Source organism: Hemicordylus capensis, chromosome 2 (genome assembly GCF_027244095.1).
Source record: "Hemicordylus capensis ecotype Gifberg chromosome 2, rHemCap1.1.pri, whole genome shotgun sequence".
Classification (NCBI taxonomy): domain Eukaryota; kingdom Metazoa; phylum Chordata; class Lepidosauria; order Squamata; family Cordylidae; genus Hemicordylus; species Hemicordylus capensis.
This window is the reverse complement of record NC_069658.1, coordinates 407,671,560-407,682,548: the sequence shown is the minus strand read 5'-3', so window position 1 is coordinate 407,682,548 and position 10,989 is coordinate 407,671,560. Positions and strand designations below refer to the sequence as shown.

Genomic DNA, 10,989 nt, shown 5'->3' with positions numbered 1-10,989 from the left:
TGCCGATGAAGGAGAGGCAGAAGCAGGGGAGTTGGAAACTGAGATACAGAAACAAGAGGGCCCATTGCAAAAGGGAATAGAGTATACATCAAACTTACAGGGGGAAAGGAGACTGAATTGCTCTTCTTTGGGTGCTGGTTCATGGCAGATGGATCACATGAGCAGGAACTACCAATTGGACTTGCAGTACCTGCCATATTCAGAGTATATATGAGCCATTTGTTAACTGGCCCTGAGAGTTACAACTTTAAAATGGCCAAAGAGCCGGTGCTCCGTAAAACGTGCAGGTACTGAGGACAAGTTCCAGACTAATGCAGCACCTGTGCTCATGGGGGGTGGGGGTGGATATCAACAATCCCCTCTTGCCCCAGAAGTCCTCTGCATCACCAAAAAAATGTCCCTGGGGGCTCTTCCCCTATTCCCACTGCTGGGAAAGGAAGGAGCCAGTAGGAGGATCAGGGAGCTCCTGGGGGAGCATCCAGACCCTGTAACCTTTCCCATGGTTCAGAATTGGGCTTGGAATAAATGAGCCCCACCCCTATTTTGCATAGGGGAGTGGAAATAGTTCAAATAGAAAACAAGCCAAATTTCAAATCCAGACAAGGGGAGTTCACTCATCACTGTGAAAACAGAAAAACAGCAGGCAGAGAGTTGGTTTTTTTGCATTTCTTCAGCATCAAATTGTCTTACACAAATGCCTTAAGTACCCAGCAAACTGAGAGGTTTTCTGTTAAACCAGTGAATTAAACAATCGTCTGGAATTCCCAAGAGAAACAATGGAAAACCACAGCCAGTTGAAAGGTCCACTTCAGTGTTACTTCACCAGGTGTAGATAGCAATAGCAAAAGGCAGTTTATGTGCAGGACACAGAGAAAGAGAAGTCTGCACAAAATTATATCTTCAGCTACTATTTGTCTGCTTCCCTCTTCTGCCTGTTCCACTCTTGTCCGTTACAGATTTTGTGCTGTCCGTCTCCCCCAGCAAGACACCGTTGCACTGTGTGAGGAAAGGGCCAAATCAAACCTGGGCTCACAAACATGTCAGTGTTTTTCCTTGGCTCGTGGCATAAATCTAAAAATTTTCTGTTAGCATAGGGCTTAGGTTTGTTTATTTTTTTGCCAGCTGCAACATGCTACCCTCTTAGGGGATCACCTTAAACCATCTAGGGTTTAGGTTGGAGTGGCACGTCAAACCCAAGATGTGGCCTCAGCCCTTCTCAATGAATTACAACCTTGTCAGAAACCAAGATTTTTTCAAGCAAAAAAAATCAAGGCAGGTTTTCTATCAAATCAAATACCTGCACACTAAATTATATTTCTAGTACCAGCCTGACATTCTCTCTCTCTCTCTCTCTCCTCATAGTTTCCTCTCCTTCTCCCATGTAACGATACAGGGTATTTTTGTACTTAAGAAGCAAACTTCATGCTGATATGAAAATGTCATTTCACTGATCTTTGTTTCTAGGTATTTGCTTTGACACACCAATCAATGTCATGACGGTGATCAAAATAAGCAATTGGCAAGGAAGCACAATTGGGGGAAGAAAGCACAAATAAAACTTAAACAAAAGCAGCCCTGTAAAGGTTTGGTGCATGTTTTCTGACACAATTTTGCTCATTTGTTTTTAACAAAATATGAATGGATAGGACAAATAGTTTGTCAGAAATTTATTTATTTATCAATCAATCAATCTTTATTACGGTCATAGACCAGCACAGGTTATAAAACAGTAATACTATACAATAAATGCTATATAAAAGGGGGGGGGATGTTACAGTATTACAGAGATTAAGATTGATATAGCAGATAAGGCTGAGATGGGAGGAATCTAAAAAATGCAAAATTAAAAGATTTAATATACCACCCAATCCACAGACTCAGGGCAGTGTACAAACAAGAACAGCGGGTTTTTCCCAAGGACCTGGGATGGCTGAATTTTATTATCAATATTGTTGCTGTTATTATTATAGATTTCGTCGCAGAATATAGGCTGTTCCCAGTAAAGTTGCTTTTTGTAATTGGCTGATCGTGATTTCTGCGGCCCCTATGGTGTTGAGGTGCTCTTCCAGTTGTTTTGGAATTGCACCTAGGGTGCCAATTACCACTGGGATTACTTTGGTCTTTTTCTGCCACAGCCTTTCAATTTCAGTTTGCAGATCTTTGTATTTTGTGATTTTTTTCTATTTCTTATTCTTCTATTCTGCTATCACCTGGTATTGCTATGTCAATTATTTTAACTTGTTTTTCTTTCTTCTCGATTACAGTTATATCTGGTGTATTGTGTGGCAGATGTTTGTCTGTTTGTAGTCGGAAGTCCCATAATATTTTTGCATCTTCATTTTCTACCACTTTTTCAATTTTATGGACCCACCAATCTTTGGCTACAGGTAGCTTGTTTTTTTTGCAGATGTTCCAGCGTATCATCCCTGCTACCTTGTCATGCCTTTGTAGTCAGTCTGTGTGATCTTTTTACAACAGCTGATTAGGTGGTCCACTGTTTCGTCAGCTTCTTTACAAAGGCGGCATTTGCTGTTTGTTGTTGATTTTTCGACTTTTGCTCATTTGTTCTTAGTCCATGTTCTTGTGCAGCCAGTATTAAGTCCTGTTTCTTTCTTCAAGTTGCCATTCTTAAGCCATTGCCAGGTCTTGATGATGTCCGATTTTCCACTTATATTATGCAAATATTGACCATGCAGTGGCTCATTTTTCCATTTTTCTGCTCGGTTCTTTCCCCCCGCTTTTTAAGTTTTTTATTGGTTTTTACAATATCTTAACAATCCCATTACATCTAATTAAGTAAATATTGACTTCCCGCTCACCAGTCAGCACGATTCATTTATACAAGTCAACCATTGCTATAGTAATTCAAAACATATATCCTACACATTGCAAACTCGATTTTACTCTACCCAACCTGCTATTATTACTAAATTTCAAACCCTGCTGAAAAGTCGATATTAAAAAAAATAGTTCTTTAAGTATAGTAAGAATGGTTTCCAATCTTCTTTAAAACATTCCAAGTTTTCATCCCTTATCAATACTGTAAGTTTTGCCATCTCAGCATATTCCAAAATTTTTATCAACCAATCTTCTTTTGAGGGCATTTCATTGTCCTTCCATTTCTGTGCATATACTATTCTGGCCGCCGTGGTTGCATACATAAAAAATGTTAAATTTCTTGTGGAAAACTCTCCTTGCGTTATTCCCAGCAGGAAGGATTCTGGCCTCTTAGGAAATGTCATTTAAAATTTTTTCTTCAGCTCATTATATATCCCAAAAAGGGCTTTGCCTTCCCGCAAGACCACCACATATGAAAAAAAGTTCCTTCACAATGTCCACATTTCCAACATTTGTTTGGAACATTTTTATACATTAATGCTAATTTTTTGGGTGTCAAATACCACCTGTACATCATCTTGTAATAATTTTCTTTTAAAGTATAACATGCAGTGAACTTTAAATCCATTTCCCATAATTTTTCCCAAGCTGCCATATCTATATTATGACCCATATCTTGAGCCCATTTTATCATAGTCGTTTTAAACACTTCATCTCTTGTCTCCTCCAAAAGCAACAGCTTATACATCTTAGAAACTAATTTTTCATCATTTTCACACAGCTCCTTCTCAAATCTCAACATTTGATCCTCAAATCCAACTTTAGGATCCTTCTTATAGATTTTGTTTAACTGATGGTACTGAAACCAATTACTAACCAAATTTTGTACTTCAATTAGGTTTTTTAATTTACAGCCCTGTTCTTGGAAACATAACAAATCGCTGTAGGTACCCCATTCAGGTTGCAGATTTACCTCTTTACGTGCTAAAGCTTCAATCGGGGACAGCCATAATGGAGTTTTAGATTCCAACCATTTTTTATATTTTACCCACACTCTCATTAGACTCCTTCTTACATAATGATTAAGAAAATCTTTATGCACTTTACTTTTATCGTACCTCAGATATGAATGCCATCCAAACCTTCTATCAAATCCTTCCAGATCAAGTATTCTGGGATTTCTTAATGTTATCCATTCTTTTAACCATGTCAAACAAACAGCATCAAAATACAACTTTAAATCTGGCAGGGTAAGACCACCTCTTTCTTTAGTATCTGTTAAATTTTTAAAATTTAATTCTTGGTCTTTTCCCTTGGCAAACAAACTTGGTTATGTCCTTTTGCCATTGCTTGAAACAAGTTAAGCTGTTAATTATAGGAATAGTCTGAAAAAGAAACAGCATTTTAGGTAAAACATTCATATTCACAACTGAAATTCTTCCCATTAAAGATAAGTTCATTCTAGTCTATCTTTGCAAGTCAATTTTTACTGTATTCCTTATTTTGATATAATTATCTGAAAACAACAAAGAGTTTTTATTTGTCAAACAGACGCCCAAATATTTAATTTTCTTCTCCACTTACAGTTCATTTATTTCAAAAAATCTATCATTAGATTTCTGGTCCATATTTTTTGTCAGCACCTTGGTTTTAGTCTTATTTATATAAAACCTGGCCAATTGGCCAAATTGTTGTATTTTTTGCAAAAGTCTTCCGATCTTCTCTAATGGATTTTCTAGAAAAAACACCACATCATCCGCAGAGGCTCTAAGTTTATACTCTTGTTTCCCAACTTTCGGGCCTTGTATTTGATCTTCTTCTCTAATATTTCTGCAAAGCACTTCCAGTACTAATATAAAAAGTAATGGGGGAAGTGGACAGCCTTGTCTAGTTCCTTTTTGTATTTTACAATTATCTGATGATTCCCCATTTATAATAATTTTAGCATATTGCTCCGAATATATTGTCTTGATAGCCCTAATAAAATTATTACCAGCTCCCATTACATCTAATAGCCTCCACATAAACTGCCAGGAGACATTGTCAAATGCTTTCTTTGCATCCAGAAAGATCATAGATATCTGTTTATCATTGTGTTTTTCATAATACTCCAATACATTCAGAACTGTTCTCACATTATCTCTTAATTGCCGTTTTGGTAAAAAACCTGCTTGATCTTCGTGAACAAAAACTCTTAAAACAACCTTCATTCTCCTTGCCAAAATGGCAGCAAAAAGTTTATAATCATTATTTAAGAGTGAGATTGGCCTGTAGTTCTTGACCTGCGTTAAATCTTGATCCGGTTTTGGAATTACTGCAATATTGGCATACTTCCAAGACTCCAGCATAATTCCTCTTGCAAAACATCATTCATTATCCATTGCAAAGGCTGTAATATTTGATCTTTGAAAGATTTATAGTACAAAGCTGGTAGCCCATCGGGCCCTGCCGCCTTATTAGCTTTGCTTGGCTTTATTACTTCTGTTATTTCCATTATTGATATCAGTGCATTCATAATTTCTATATGGTCCTTAGAAAGTTTTGGAATATTTTGTGTCTTGAGAAATTTGTTGATTTTTATATCTTCTACTTTATTTCCTTTATATAATTCAGAATAATATCTAAAAAATTCCCTTTTTATTTCCCTTTCGTCATAGGAAAGCCCATTTTTTGTTGATATCTTGGATATGTACTTATTCTTTTTCTCACTTCTAATTTTCCAATCCAGCAACTTGCCTGGTTTGTTTGCAAATTCAAATGACTTTTGCTTCGCATATTTTAAGTTCTGTTCAACTTCATTTAATAGTAACATAGAGAGCTGCTGCTGAAGCACTTTAATGACTTGAGTAATCTTCTTTTTGTCCTTAGCCCATAGAAGTTCTCTTTCTTTTTTAGAAATCTCCATCAATAATCCCTCTTTTTTCAACCCCCTTTGTTTTTTAAAGTATGCATTTTGTTGTATAAAAAACCCTCTCATAACTGCTTTTCCTGTATCCCAAACTATCTTATTGTCCATTCCTTGGTTTAAATTCAGTTCAAAATAATCCTTTAACTTCCTTTTGGCTTTCTCCACAACTTCTGCTTTTTTCAGCAAGTATTCATTCAGTCTCCAGCGAAAGGAAACCATTCCCTTCTTCTTCCATGTAAAGCAAATTGCATTATGATCTGAAAAGGTTCTGGGCAAGATATCCATTCTTTTCATACATGGTGTAATAGATTTAGATGTCCAGGCCATATCTATCCTTGAATGAGATTTGTATCTTTCGGAGAAATAAGTATACTCCTTTGCATTTGAGTTTTTGATTCTCCACAAGTCTTAGAGATCCATATGTTCTACTAAATCAAAAAAAGCTTTAGGTAGCCTGCCTTGCAGATTCCTTTCAGACGTATCAGATTTTCTATCCAAGGATGTAGAAACAACCCCATTAAAATCTCCCAGTAAAACTAAATTAGCATTCAATACCTCAGCCATCTTCTGTTCTAGATATTTATAAAATTCTACTTTTTTTTCATTGGGTTCATAAATTCCAATTATCACCATTTTTATTCCGGAAACTAAGATTTCCAAAGCTAGCACCCTACCTTCTTCATCTTTAAAAATCAACTTGGTTTAAATTGTTGTTTCACATAAAACACTACCCCTCTTTTTTTTTTCTTGTCAGAGGAAACAAATTCTTGTCCCAAGGCCTTATTAACCAAATATGTTCTATCTTGTTTTCTAATATGTGTCTCTTGTAAGCATACAATGTCCAAGTTTTGTTTTTTAAGAAAATGAAAAACTTTTAGCCTTTTGGTTTTGCTATTTAACCCATTCACGTTCCATGAAGCTATTTTATAATCCATCTTGGCTAGTTAGAATTATGTGTTGAAGGGACTGGGTGCTCAGTTTTTTTGTATTTCCGCCAAACTTTTTGTGCTTTGAGGAGCTCTGTGAATCTATTCCTCTTCCCCTTGTAAAAAAATGAGACCACTTCAGGTATTTCCCATCTAAAACGTATTCCATTGGCGTTTAGAGCATCTGTCAAAAATTTGTAAAACTTACGTTTCCTTAAAATCCTGGATGGTATTTCTTTCAGAACTTTTATCTGTTGAGCTTCAATGGTAAGGGCTTTAACAAAATGTGCTTGCAGTATCTGCTCTGTAACTGATTTGGAGTTGAATTGAACCATGCAATCTCTAAATAATTTGTTTCTTGTGGCATATTCAGAATTCACACGGAAAACTGCATCTATCTGTTCCATGTCTTCACTTGAAATCCCCAAAAGTAGTGCGAGTTCTTCCCTAAGCACTTTATTGATGTCTTGACCAGTTTTTTCTGGGATTCCTCTAAACCTCAGGAAATGCTCTTTTTGCCTCAGTTCCAACAAAGCCATCTGATCTAATAATTTTTCCCTATCATCTCTTAGTAATCCCACATCTTGCTCCAGGCTTTCCACCCTTGTTTTAAATTCTTTGTTGTCTTCTGCCAATTTTTTCACTGTCTCCTCAATATTTGATGTTCTCTTATTAAGTGTTTGTATATCCTGACTTACTTGTTGGAGGGTGCCAGTATTAGCTTCTAGTAACTGTTTCATAGCAACTAATGTCTCATTTAACTCTGAAGACATTTTCCATCACCCAGGCCTGGGTTTGGAACAGAAAGTCTCCTAGTTTGTGTTTGGGTCTGAGTTTGGTTCTGCTGCTTTGCCTTTTGCATTATTTACTCCTCCTCCAGCAACACAGCTCTTACAGCAAGATTCAGCCTCCTTGTTGTCCAATAAAGTAGAGGCCTGCAATTATTTTCCAAATAAACTCAGTTCCAGACCGCAACCTTTCTATCTTATCACCACCAGTTAAATTTTTCCCATGGTTCAATAATCTGCCTTCTTGCTGTAATTGGTGCACTTCATGATAGACATATTAAATAGCAAACAGCAAATCACTTATTCGTTAAGTTAAACTCTCTCAGAAGGTACTGGGGAAAAATAATAATTGCAACTGCTTTACTTTTTTAAGTTTTAGAACTTTTAGCCATCAGTTCAATTTTTAATTCCAGCATTTAGTACACAGATTGAATAGCCATCCTTAATTTATAGTTGGCAGACTTATGACAACTTCACAGCATCGGCTTGTGATCTGTCCAATCTTTGCAGCAAAAGCAGGTAGAATTCCAGCAATTTATCACTAATCACACTGAGAGGTAAGCTTCTTGAACTTGAAACCATTAATTATAATCCAAACTGAAAGAGATTGGACACCAGACCAGCTTCTGTCCACTGGATTTCCGATGAAGGAGTGTAGCTTGATGAATCCCAGCCCCCACCGCTCAACTTAAATCAAAGCTGTACTTTCCAGCGCAGCCTTGAGATAAGGAGCAGGCTTCGGGGAATACAATGGTCAATCTTGACCCAACCCTTTAATCCAGGGTGGTGAGGGGGGGGTTGTGAAGACACAAAAAACCCCAAAATAACTCCTCCTCGGTCTCCCCTGTTGGGAAGCATGCAGCCTCGTTAGCAGTCCAACCAGAAGTGTTTTCTGCTCGGTTCTTGTCTTGTTCTTTCTTGTAGGCCTGCTTTGTTTCATTGGTGTTGAATAGTTTTGCGTTATTGACCATTTGAAGTGCATCTTCTTCACTGTCCTTTATATATTCTTCAAGGCCTCTTTTCTCCTCCTCTACTGTTTGATGGACTTGTAGCATTCCTCTTCCACTGGAGCTGCGAGGGAGGTATAGCCTATCTACATCACTGTGGGGGTGCAGAGCATGATTGATGGTCATTATTTTCCTGGTCGTACGATCTAGTGTCTCTAGTGCTGCCTGGGTCCAGTCTATTATTCCTACACTGTATCTGATAATAGGTATAGCCCAGATGTTTATGGCTTGTATGGTGTTTCTGCCATTGAGTTTGGACTTTAGGATTTTTCTAACTCTCCTGATGTATTCTTTTCCAATTTTTCTTTTAACTTCAGTGTGTGCAATGTTATCATCCTGGAGAATGCCCAAGTATTTGTAATGTTCTTTCTCTTCCAGGTTCTTGATGTTGCTTCCATTGGGCAGTTCTATTCCTTCTGTTTTTGTTATCTTTCCTCTGTTCATCATTAATACAGCATGCTTGTCTAGTCCAAACTCCATTGCTATATCGCTACTGAATTTATGGACAGTGTTTAGCAGTGATTCAATTTCTGACTGGGACTTTCCATACAACTTCAGATCGTCCATGTACAGCAGATGGTTTATTTTACTTAATGTTTTAGATGTTTGGTATCCGAAGCCTGTTTGTTTAGCATTTGTGAAAGTGGAGTCATGGCGATTACAAACAACAGCGGATTTGTAGTGATTACATACAATATTATTATAAACAACAATTATTATTATTGTTGTTGTTATTTAAAGAGCAAACGCCTGCCAGAAAAGAAATGTCTTCAATAAGGTTTTAAAGGCTGAAAGGAAGGAGGCAGACCGAATCGGGGGGAGGGGGGAGAATTCAAAAGTGAAGGGGCAGTAGAAGAGAAAGCTCTTCCACTGGCCTTAGTACTATTGACCTCTCTGAGACCAGGGACCGAAGGAAGGGCAACCTGAGATGTTATAAGAAATTATTATAACTAAGTACTATTAGTTATAATAACTACTACAACAGAATGACACCTATGACTAGTGCTGGTCCCACCAGCTGCAGAGTTGCAGGGTCAAATATAAAAAGGAGAGAGAGAAAGAAAAACGACATCTGGTGTTGCCTTCACCAAACAGTGATAAGCTGCACCCCTCAAAACCTTACAAAACATGAATGTATCCTCCCTGGAAACCACTTTATTTAATCCGGAGTCCCCTCTTGTATCAAAGACAACTGCAGGGCTCTATGGTTGCCAGGTATTGACACCAACTCGATGGCACACTTTACCTTTACCCTTCATCACCTTCCAATTTTGCCAAAACTGCTTCCAATAGAACGTCTTGATCAGCTCTAGTTTTAGAATGTTCAGCTCAACCCTATAAATAAGGAGTGTGCACAGTTTCCTGTTGCACTGGGGTGTTCAAAAATTAAGGGGGTCCTGGCAATGTTTTATTCACCACCAGCTGTCCACTCCAAAAACATCCTCAGTTGCCTGTGGCCGAGATGGAAACAGGCAGGGTAGCATCCTGACTGAGGCTCTGACAAGGCATTTGGCTTGGCTAACTGATGTTTGAGTCACTATGTTTGAGTCTACTTATAACTGTATTTCTATAATGTTTTAAAGATGTGCATATGAGGTACACACTCCTTGCCCTCAGTAATATTCCATTAAAACAGACGTTAATATGAACCAATATGTTTCCCCTTATTTTACTCCCCCCTCACCATTCCTCACTGTTGAACTGAACAATAGGGCAACTATATAAGCTGCTTACTTGAATATAAATTTAAAATCCTTGTATCAACTAAACAAGATTTGTAAAAGCACTTTGTCCACAGAACGTGATGCTGGAATGACTTATAAAAACAGTAAATAATAATAGCTGAATGGAAATCTGAAAAGTTGTATCTTAACTTCAGAAACATTATTCCACATTGCAAGAAATCCTGAAGGTTGGGCCCTCAGGTTGAATGTACAATTTTAGGCCCACAGTGTCCTCAACTTAAACCAGAACCAAAGAACAAAAAAGAAAAGTTCAATGCTGGGGAAAGGAGACGTATTGGCTTGCCAAAAACCTGAGCAGAGGGGAGCAATTTGCATAATCAGGTACATAAATTAACATAACATCCGCATCAAAAAATAAAAACAGGCCACCTCAATGTTTTCCCTTACCTTTATTTAATAAAGAGATATAATGCAATTAGACTTAATTCCTAAAATGGCCTCTGTTTCCAAAACAAGCTTTCACCAGAGCAAATGATTCAAAATATAGTAGCTAAATGAGTCCATAGATTATGCACCTAACAATCCTTTAAAAGGGGGAATGATGTGTTTCTGTGTGCATGCATGTTCTGACAGGGCCAAATCTCCAGCCAGAAATTACTCTGGTCAACATGATCAACAGCCCTCCAGCAATGGAAGGAGGACTGTGGAATCTGCAAGCAGCCTTCAATGTTCCTGCAGCAGCTCACCAGCCACAGAAGGGACATTTTTCACATATCTCCCCTCCCTCCTAAAGCCCTTTCCATAGGTATTGATATGTTCCTGAGGGCTGGGCAACCT

General features: G+C 37.7%; 1 long non-coding RNA gene across 2 annotated transcripts in view; it reads left to right on the top strand.

The window, feature by feature from the left end:
* Nucleotides 1-1,483: 1,483 nt before the first annotated feature.
* LOC128342506 (uncharacterized) overlaps nucleotides 1,484-10,989 on the top strand; it is a 31,802-nt gene continuing 22,296 nt past the window's right edge. For both annotated transcript variants that reach the window (XR_008315026.1, XR_008315025.1), the window contains exon 1: nucleotides 1,484-1,583. This is a non-coding gene — a long non-coding RNA (uncharacterized LOC128342506). The remainder of the gene's footprint in view (nucleotides 1,584-10,989) is intronic.